This window comes from Pinus tabuliformis, chromosome 8 (genome assembly GCF_031772625.1).
Source record: "Pinus tabuliformis cultivar Carrire ecotype Pingquan chromosome 8, CPIR1, whole genome shotgun sequence".
Lineage (NCBI taxonomy): Eukaryota > Viridiplantae > Streptophyta > Pinopsida > Pinales > Pinaceae > Pinus > Pinus tabuliformis.
This window is the reverse complement of record NC_142294.1, coordinates 1,306,648,714-1,306,657,953: the sequence shown is the minus strand read 5'-3', so window position 1 is coordinate 1,306,657,953 and position 9,240 is coordinate 1,306,648,714. Positions and strand designations below refer to the sequence as shown.

The 9,240-nt window shown below is 34.8% G+C and overlaps 1 long non-coding RNA gene across 1 annotated transcript; it reads left to right on the top strand.

Moving 5' to 3' along the window:
* Window positions 1-1,926: 1,926 nt before the first annotated feature.
* On the top strand, window positions 1,927-2,621 carry LOC149240276 (uncharacterized). The gene is made up of 2 exons (XR_016245517.1): window positions 1,927-2,272; window positions 2,407-2,621. It is a non-coding gene; the product is annotated as an uncharacterized LOC149240276 (long non-coding RNA).
* Window positions 2,622-9,240: the final 6,619 nt, after the last annotated feature.

The window sequence follows — 9,240 nt, the reverse complement described above, 5'->3', positions numbered from 1 at the left end:
CTTGTTGCCATATTTCAACATCTAAGTTAAGACAGAATTTGGAGTATCTTTTTGAAAACAAGGTATGCAGTACACATTTTCACATTTAGAAAATTTACAAGTTTCCAAATACATTTTCACACTTAGAGAGCTTACAAGTTTCCAAATTCCCTAATTTAACGTTCAAAAATAAAATGAGATCCATGTAAATATGAAAACAGAAAATCCATGTTTTTTTGTTGGTTTAAAATTTATCCACTTCTTACACTATTACACGATTTCTATAAAATCAAACAACACGATTTCTATAAAATCAAACAACTCTTTAGCCGCATATTAACATTATATTATAATCAATGAATGTATGTCATCAAATTTTATTCTCCCTCAAAGACACTAAAAGTTGTGAAGAGTGAAATAATAAACACGATTTTTTACCTTAGGAATTTTAGGTTTAGATTAGATATTAGGTTGACTCTCCCAATTTTTTTTAATACATAACATTCAATCAACCGATGGAACTCCACTGGATTTATGCATATATATATTATGCACATACGCATGGATTTATGCGCCGGAGTGCCCATGATCTGCTGATACTTCTTTGCCAGCGGATCATTTTGAAAAATCGGATTCGACTCTCCGGAGAAGTATGTATGTTTTCATTTGTTATACGTTGTAATTTACCTTTATCAGATGGATATACTGTACATAAAATATGAATGGTCCAGCGCGCAGCTATGCTTCGCCATGGAACGAAGCGTGGGTCACCATGGAACGACCTCACCTCCAAAAGTCCTTCGATGCGGAAAAACTCTGATCTGTGTCATTGCAATCAACTCTGTTTCATTGCGTTTCATAGGGGAGGAGGTCGTCCTGCCAATCGCATTCGCTGTCTGTCATGGAGGCCGTTGTGCCCAACTTTCAACAGAAGTATCCTACAGAATTTCCGGCTTCATAATGCCAATGAGTCACAATTTTAGAATATGGCATTTATCCACCCAATGTCTGCCACTTGGCGCGATTTGGACTTCTCAGGTATGACCTCTGAGAGACTGCCACTTGGCGCCACCTGACACCCCAGATCTGGTCTGCTTCCACTTGTCACGATCTAAACGCCAAAGATCTGGCATCTGAAAAGATTAAAATTTAATCTCCGCCCTTCGGCCACCAGAACCTCTGCTTGTGTTCCCTGCTTCCACTTGTCGCTATCTGAATGGCCCAGATCTAGGCTCTGCGAGGCTGCCACTTGTCGCTATTTGAACGGCCCGGATCTGGTCTTCTGAGAGGCTGCTACTTGTTGCGATTTGAACGGCCCAACGGCCCAGATCTAGGCTCTGAGAGGCTGCCACTTGTCGCGATCTGAACGGCCCAGATCTAGGCTCTGAGAGGCTGCCACTTGTCGTTATCTGAACGGTGCGGATCTGGTCTTCCGAGAGGCTGCCACTTGTCGCGATTTGAACGGCCCAGATCTAGGCTCTGAGAGGCTGCCACTTGTCGCGATCCGAACGGCCCAGACCTAGGCTCTGAGAGGCTGCCACTTGTCGCGATCCGAACGGCCCAGACCTAGGCTCTGAGAGGCTGCCACTTGTCGCTATCTGAACGGTGCGGATCTGGACATTAGATGATTCCACTTGTCACGATCTGGACATTAGATGATTCCACTTGTCACGATCTGGACGGCCCAGATCTGCCTCTGAGAGGTTGCCACTTGTCACAATTTGGACGGCCCAGATCTGTGCATCATATGCTGCCACTTGTCACGATTTGGACGACGCAGATCTGGCGTCTTAGAGGCTGCCACTTGTCGCGATTTGGACGGCCCAGATATGCAGCTAAGAATCTGCCACTTGGCATGATCTGGATGGCCTAGATCTGGCGACTGAGAGGCTGCCACTTGGCCCGATCTGGATGGCCTGCCACTTGTGCGATCTAAACCGGCCCAGTTCTCGCCATTGGATGCCTGCCACTTGTCATGATTAAATGCAATTGGATGGACGTCTGCCACTTGGCACAATCTGGACGACCTAGATCTACCGCTACGAAGCTGCCACTTGCCGCATTCTGGACGACCCAGATCTGGTCACTGAAAGGCTGTCACTTGGCGCGATCTGGGCGCTCAAAGGCCACCACTTCGCATGCGGTTGGATCTTTCTCTGTTTTCTTTTACAAATACTGAAATACTGATATTTAGCATGTCGGTGGTTGAATGTGGGTTATATCCAAAATCGAAACCGACGCGCTCTTGATTGATCGGTGCCGAGTGCCATCTTCTCCCAACGCTCGATCACTTGTACATAATTCTTCACATTCATACAGGAGCATTTACAGAAAATCTTTATTTTTACCTTCAAAAGAAATTCAAGAGAGTTTTTCATAACATTAAAAATAGTGTGCAACTTCTCGTTTCTTATTTCCCATTTTCAGGCGCAAAAGGCTATCTGATGTCCAGATTCAGTCGCGTTAGTCAGGATTTGGATGGTCAGAATTTAGCGTTTGTAGAAAATTTCTCTACTTTTACCTTGAAAAGAAATTTAGTTTCCTCCGAAGGGTTTTACATAACATTAAACATGATACGCATCGGTGTGCAGCTTCTTGTTTCTCATTTTCAGGCGGAAAAGGCGATTTGAAGTCCAGATTCAGTCGTTGACGTTCACACCAAAAGGTGTGCAGTTTTCAGTCGCCATTCTCAAAGGCAAAGAGCGGCTATTTTCAATGTGAGGAGCTTTCAGACTCTAAAAGGGCCCTGGCAGTCGCTGTTTAAGATTTTGCATAAACGTGGGTAATGTTGTGAGGATTAAATACAGAATGAAAAGGTTGCGTTTAGAGCCACATGCAGCTTCAAATTTTTAGAAAATATTCCTCCTGTATTTATAAATTTATACCATGAAATCAGCGAAATTATGATCAGTCGCTGTGTCTCAGGTTGCTGGGACAATCATGAATTGGTGTTTGCACATCACTAGAAACATACAATTTCTCTTTATTTATTTAGTTTTTTGGGAATATAAAATATGTATTTATGCTCCAACGACTTGCTAATATGAAAGTGGTGTATACTGGATAACATATTGCTTCTTTTCAAGAAGCAAATACCAGGAGAACAAGTTTTCGGGAAAAAAAAAAGGGAAAAAACAATATTATGATTGGTTGTAGAAATTTAATTTTTTTTTTTTACAAAATTAGAATTTTGATTTAGAAATATTTTTTAATAATTAAAATAAGAATAGTTAAAATATGAAATTTATTTTTAAATTAGTATATTTATAGATCAATTTTAAATGTAGCTCTATCAAGAGATGTGTAAATTTATTTATAAAATTTGATGAAACTTTTGTGCCCATGAGATTTGATTTTTTTTTTGCTCTTGATAGATTTAGAATTAAAATAGATTTATGTAGATTTTGAATAACAAACTAATAAAATATTTTAACTATAAGAAATTTTTAATTTTCATTCGTTTCTTGTTAATATTTAAAAATAACTATAATACCATGTTAAACAAACAATATGCTAAGCTTAAACATTTAAAACATGTTGAACAATAACATCACCATCTAAAATTTTCTATGAATAAACTTTGCATGTTCACATTATTGATCCAAATTGTTCCAATATAATAGTGCTCATAAAGATAGTTTAAACTCTAGTTTTCAATTTATTTTGTTGTTATTGTTGGTGAAACCACCACTTAAGGATAATTAAATTTTGCGTTAAATCATTTAGGGAAAAATAAACTATAATATTATGTTATTTATGTTATTGTTGGTGAAACCACCACTCAAGGGTAATTAGAATTTGGAGTTAAATTATTTAGGAAAAAAAATTATAATACTATGCTAAACAAGCAATATGCTAGGGTTGCACACTAAAAACATGGAAGAAACGGAAAGATGTTCAAAGCATGAAAATCATTTTATTTAGATGAATAATTCAAGATATATGCATGATAAGTTTGAAAGTGTATATGAAGAAGATATATATAAAATTTAGTAACACATCAAATGTTGAATTTTAAACTTTGAAAAATTGAAATGATAATATATATATATAATGACTTATTTTCCACAAATATGAAAATTTTATGAATGTGCACGAATGACTTTCATGTATCAATGCTTGTGCGTGTTGAGAAATATGGAAAGAGTTTACTTAATTGAACAATTCACCCAAGGCATGTTGCAAATGAGAAAGTTTATTATATAGATTAAATAATTAGTTTCAACTATATATGGGTAGAAAGACTCACTTTCTAATAAACTAATTACATCAAAAAATGCCAATAAAGAAAAACATATTAAAATAGACTCTTTTTAAATATGATTGATAGATGAATTAATTGATACAATTTGTAAATTGTAATCATGTTTTCTTAGAGATTTAACATATTGCAAATATTGCATGATAAACTTTATTTTGAAAGGCTTTAGTTTTTGCCTTACATTATTATATAATTGACTTATGCATGGTACTACCTCTCGGTCATCGACATTTCAGGTATTATAGGTAGTATGAATGCATGCATTGTGGTTGTCTTATGTCAATGGTTTAATATATCACAAATTCCACATGATAACCTGTGTTTTAAAGTTCAGGTTTTATCCAAAATTATACATTTTTTTAGAATTGTGATAGAAATTTTGGGTATTATGAATGAATGCCTTTGCTTTGGATAAGAAATTCCACATGATACACTGATTGACTTATACATAAACACTATCCTCTAGTTTCACAATCTTACATTTCTCTGATAATTGTGATCAAACTTTTAAGTATTATGAATAAATGCTTTTGCTTTGGATTGAAAAGTTGTGACATGATAAATTCTTTATTGAATGATTTTATTTGTCTCTCTAAAATTTATACATAGTTGTACTCCCGAGTGCTAAAATCTTACAATTTTCTCAGAATTGTAATTAGAGTATTATGAATGAATACATTTATTTTGAAGTGGAAAATAATTGCAGATTACAATTGAATCAAATTGCGCGCGCACACACACATATATTGAATCATAGATTACAATGTAGTCAACATTGTGGTTCGGTTCAAGAAAAAAACCTTATAAGTATGAATATATGTTGTAGTTAAATCATTCTACTACAAATGAAATGATTTTTTTTTTCCACAATACAGATCCATCCTTGAATTATAAAGAAATGATTTTTTTTTCCACAATACAAATCTACCTTTAAATTACAATGAAATGTATTTTTTTCCACAATACAAATCCATCTTGAGAACTTTAAAGAGATGAAATGTGAAGCAAAAGTTTAATATTCTTTTGATGGAAAATGAAACTTATTCTTTGTATCATTTTTGTCTCAGCTAGTTCAAAGTTTGTTGTAACCAACAATAAATCAATAAATCCAGTTTAAATTACTTTTAATTTTTTTTTGGTCTAAGCTACTTTAAAGTTTGTTCCAGTTTAAATTACAATAAATCCATAATCCATTTTAACCTTACAAATATCAAATCCTAAAAAGTAAAAAATTCATTAATCTATCAAACCGGTCAATCAATCTAACATCTTAAAAAAAAAATCATTTTAATTACAAAAATCTAAATTCATCTACCAACTCATCAATTTAAATTTTTTAAATGAAAAATCAATAATAATTGTATATACAATGTTAATATTCAAATTAAAAATACATAAAAACATTGTTCCAATTATGAAAATATGAATACATATTCATGTCATTTCCACTAATCCTATTTTCCTGCAGCCCATATGATTACATATTCAAGTCATTTCCACTAATCCTATTTTCCTGCATCCTATTTCTAGAATATATATGGACATAGTGTTTTCCTCTACTAGACCAACATATAAGTAAAAAAACACACTATTATAAGCCAAAAAACACCTTTAATAGCCAAAATAAAGATTGACGTCCCTTTGAGTTTCACTAGAGGTAACTCTATTCTCTCTTTAACTTGAATCAGTTTCCATACTTTCATCTTTTGCACGCCATATTATCTATTGCTGAAGGGGATTCCAATTCATCCTCAGGTCAAAATTTTGACTAGCCAAACCCAAAATTTGCTAGTCAAAAGCTTCCCTCAGTGCCAATAGTTGGTCTTGCAATAGTTGGATTCTTTGTGCTATTAGTTGATCTTGCAACAACCGAATTGTCTATCCCAACAATTTCTCCTTCATTGCCACTATCCAATTTTTTTTCTTGTGACACTGCCCTTTGTGTCGCTAGTTATTCCTACAAAAACTGTATTTCCTACCATTGTTTTTCTATCACTTTTTCCATTATAGTAAACCACTCTACTGCCCTTATCTGGTTCCTGAGCACTTTCCCTCAACCATTGAGTACAACATCAAGTCTGTCAACCACAACCTCCGCAAGTTCTTAAATAAAAAGTTTTAAGATCATATTGAGTTTCTTAGTTTGTTAAGTATTCCCATTCAACCGAAGAGAGATATAGACTTCATTTGCGAGACATGGTAGAGATATAAACTTCATTTACATGGCATGGTAGATTTTTATTATTAGCGAGTTGAGAAGGGAATCAAATAATTGTCAACAAAGGTCAGAATAGAAATGGTAATCAATGAGTAAATGGGACTAGGCAACATGACTGATCTTTGTCTTTGTTGCTATGTCTGATGTAGTTCCTAGTTGTACAATCAATAGTAGTAGTATGAGGTTATCTAGTTGATACAAACGGTTAACATTCACAGTAATTCAAGTGGTGCTCAGTTCAGTTGTCTTTATTTCAATCTAAGAGGAATCAAACATTTTCAGAGGTAAAAAGTGGTGACTTCGGTCGAGATTGTCTTAGAGAATTTATCTTAGTAGTAGAATGAGCTAGTTAGCCATGAATTAGTGTTGCTTTATCAAAGCTATTTTTTAGTGTTTGTCTAATAGAATAACGAGTAAGTTAGGACTACATCAAAACCTAACTTATTTTTACTTCTACTAACAAATACCATTAAATGATCCAACAATGCAACAAGAGGAATATATCAATAAATACAGTGATACTTAATGTGGAATTTGTAAGAGGAATACAACAACAAATACAGTGATACTTCGAGACCCATGAAAGAGCGCAAAGATTGGATAATGTGGAATTTGTAATTAATCAGACTACACTACTTTCAAGAGTGAGATTGGCATTTCGTTTTACTTTGACTACAACAAATGCTTCCATTGGCAGATTAGGACTTCCAGACTTTGCAATTACTATCTCATTGATACAAATGACATTTGTACCATTCAAGAGTGAAATTGGCATTTCATTTTACTTTGACTACAACAAATGCTTCCATTGGAAGGTTATGACTTCCAAACTCTGAAATTACTATCATTGATACAAATGACATTTGTACCATTGACGGGGCGGTTTGAAATCAGAGGAAAGTATTCGTCATCTTGATTTCATAGTCCAGGAACAATGGAAAAAATCAATGAAAATCTACCTATAAATACAAGCACACATTAAAAAGAGCACAAAGACCAGGATACTGTGGAATTTGTAGTTAGTCAGATTGAGACACTTTCAATTTCATTTTACTTTGACTACAACAAATGTCTCGATTGGCAGATTAGGACTTCCAAACTTTGCAATACAAATGACCTATGTGCCATTGAATGGGGCAAGTTTGAAATCAGAAGAATGTATTCATCATCTTGGATTCATAGTTCAAGAACAATGAAAGAAATCAATGGAAATCTAGCTATAAATACAAATGCACATTGAAAGAGGCAATACTTCTCAGGGTCTTCTTACAACTGGCTGTCTCACAAGGCTGCGGGTGCAATCAGGAAAATTAAAGGGTTATTGTTTACATTGTGATGCCAATTTGCCCTGGAGGTGTCCCTACCATTGCAGTTGTGCAGAAAAATTATTGGGTTATTGTTTACATTGTGATGCCAATTTGCCCTGGAGGTGTCCCTACCATTGCAGTTATGCAGAAAAATTATTGCAGTTATGGAGAAAAATTAAAGGGTTGTTGTTTACATTGTGATCCCAATTTGCCCTGGAGGTGTCCCTACCATTGCAGTTGTGCAGAAAAATTAAAGGGTTGTTGTTTACATTGTGATGCCAATTTGGCCTGCAGGTGTTCCTACACGTGTCCCTACCCATGCAATTGTGCATGAAATACTTTTCTGTAATGTACAATGACTAGTCTAATCCCCACTTCCTATCTAGGCTTGCTACGAACCTAAACTTTCTACCTTTAAGGGTTCTCCCGCCTTCTGGAAGCTCAAACCACCTTCTCCATTCAAAAGCCAGGAACATTAATAACATCTGAGAACACAACACCAAATAAATAGGATATAGGATATCTTAGAATAAACACAAAGTGATCCCCTTTACGGATACTTAAAGAAAATACTATTAGCAATCAAATGCATTGAAGACACTCAGGAATAAAATGCATTCAAGTCGTTTGCAGCTCAACCTCGAAATATATATAATTTTGCACTAGCTTGATTTTTAAGTTAAGTGGAACAAATCATGACACTCTTTTAACCGAAACTTCAAATTCCATAAAATCTAGACATATAGAACTGTTGAAGAAGTCCACTGTAGGGAGAAAACACTGTTAGCAATAAAATGCATTGAAGACACTGTCAGGTTTGCAGCTCAACCTTGAAATATATATAATTTTGCACTAAATTGATTTTTAAGTTAAGTGGGAAAAATCATGACACTCTTTGAACCAAAACTTCAAATTCAATAAAATATAGACATGTAGAACTGTTAAAGAAGTCCACTGTAGGGCTATTATTGAGAGCTAGTTATGAAGATACTCGGTTCATTTATGGCACAATGTATTAATTTTAAAGTACAAAAACATTATTTGCTCAATGTATTAATTTTGAAGTACAGAAACATTATTTGCTATATTTGTGTTAGCACGAAGGGCACACAGTGCTGGGCCCAACATAAATATATGGTTTATGGTGCAATTTACAATATCCAAATTGCTGACCAGCATAGAAACTGATTTTGAAGTACAGGAACATTACTTGTATTAGCACAAAGGGCAAACAGTCCTGGGCCCAACATTTGTATTAGCACGAAGGGTAGCACGAAGGGCACAGTGCTGGGCCCAACATGAATATGTGGTTTATGGTGCAATTTATAATATCCAAATTGCTGACCAGTATAGAAACTAATTTCAAAGTACAGGAACATTACTTGTATTATCACAAAGGGTACACAGTGCTGGGCCCAAAATAAATATGTGGTTTATGGTGCAATTTACAATATCCAAATTGCTGTCCAACATAA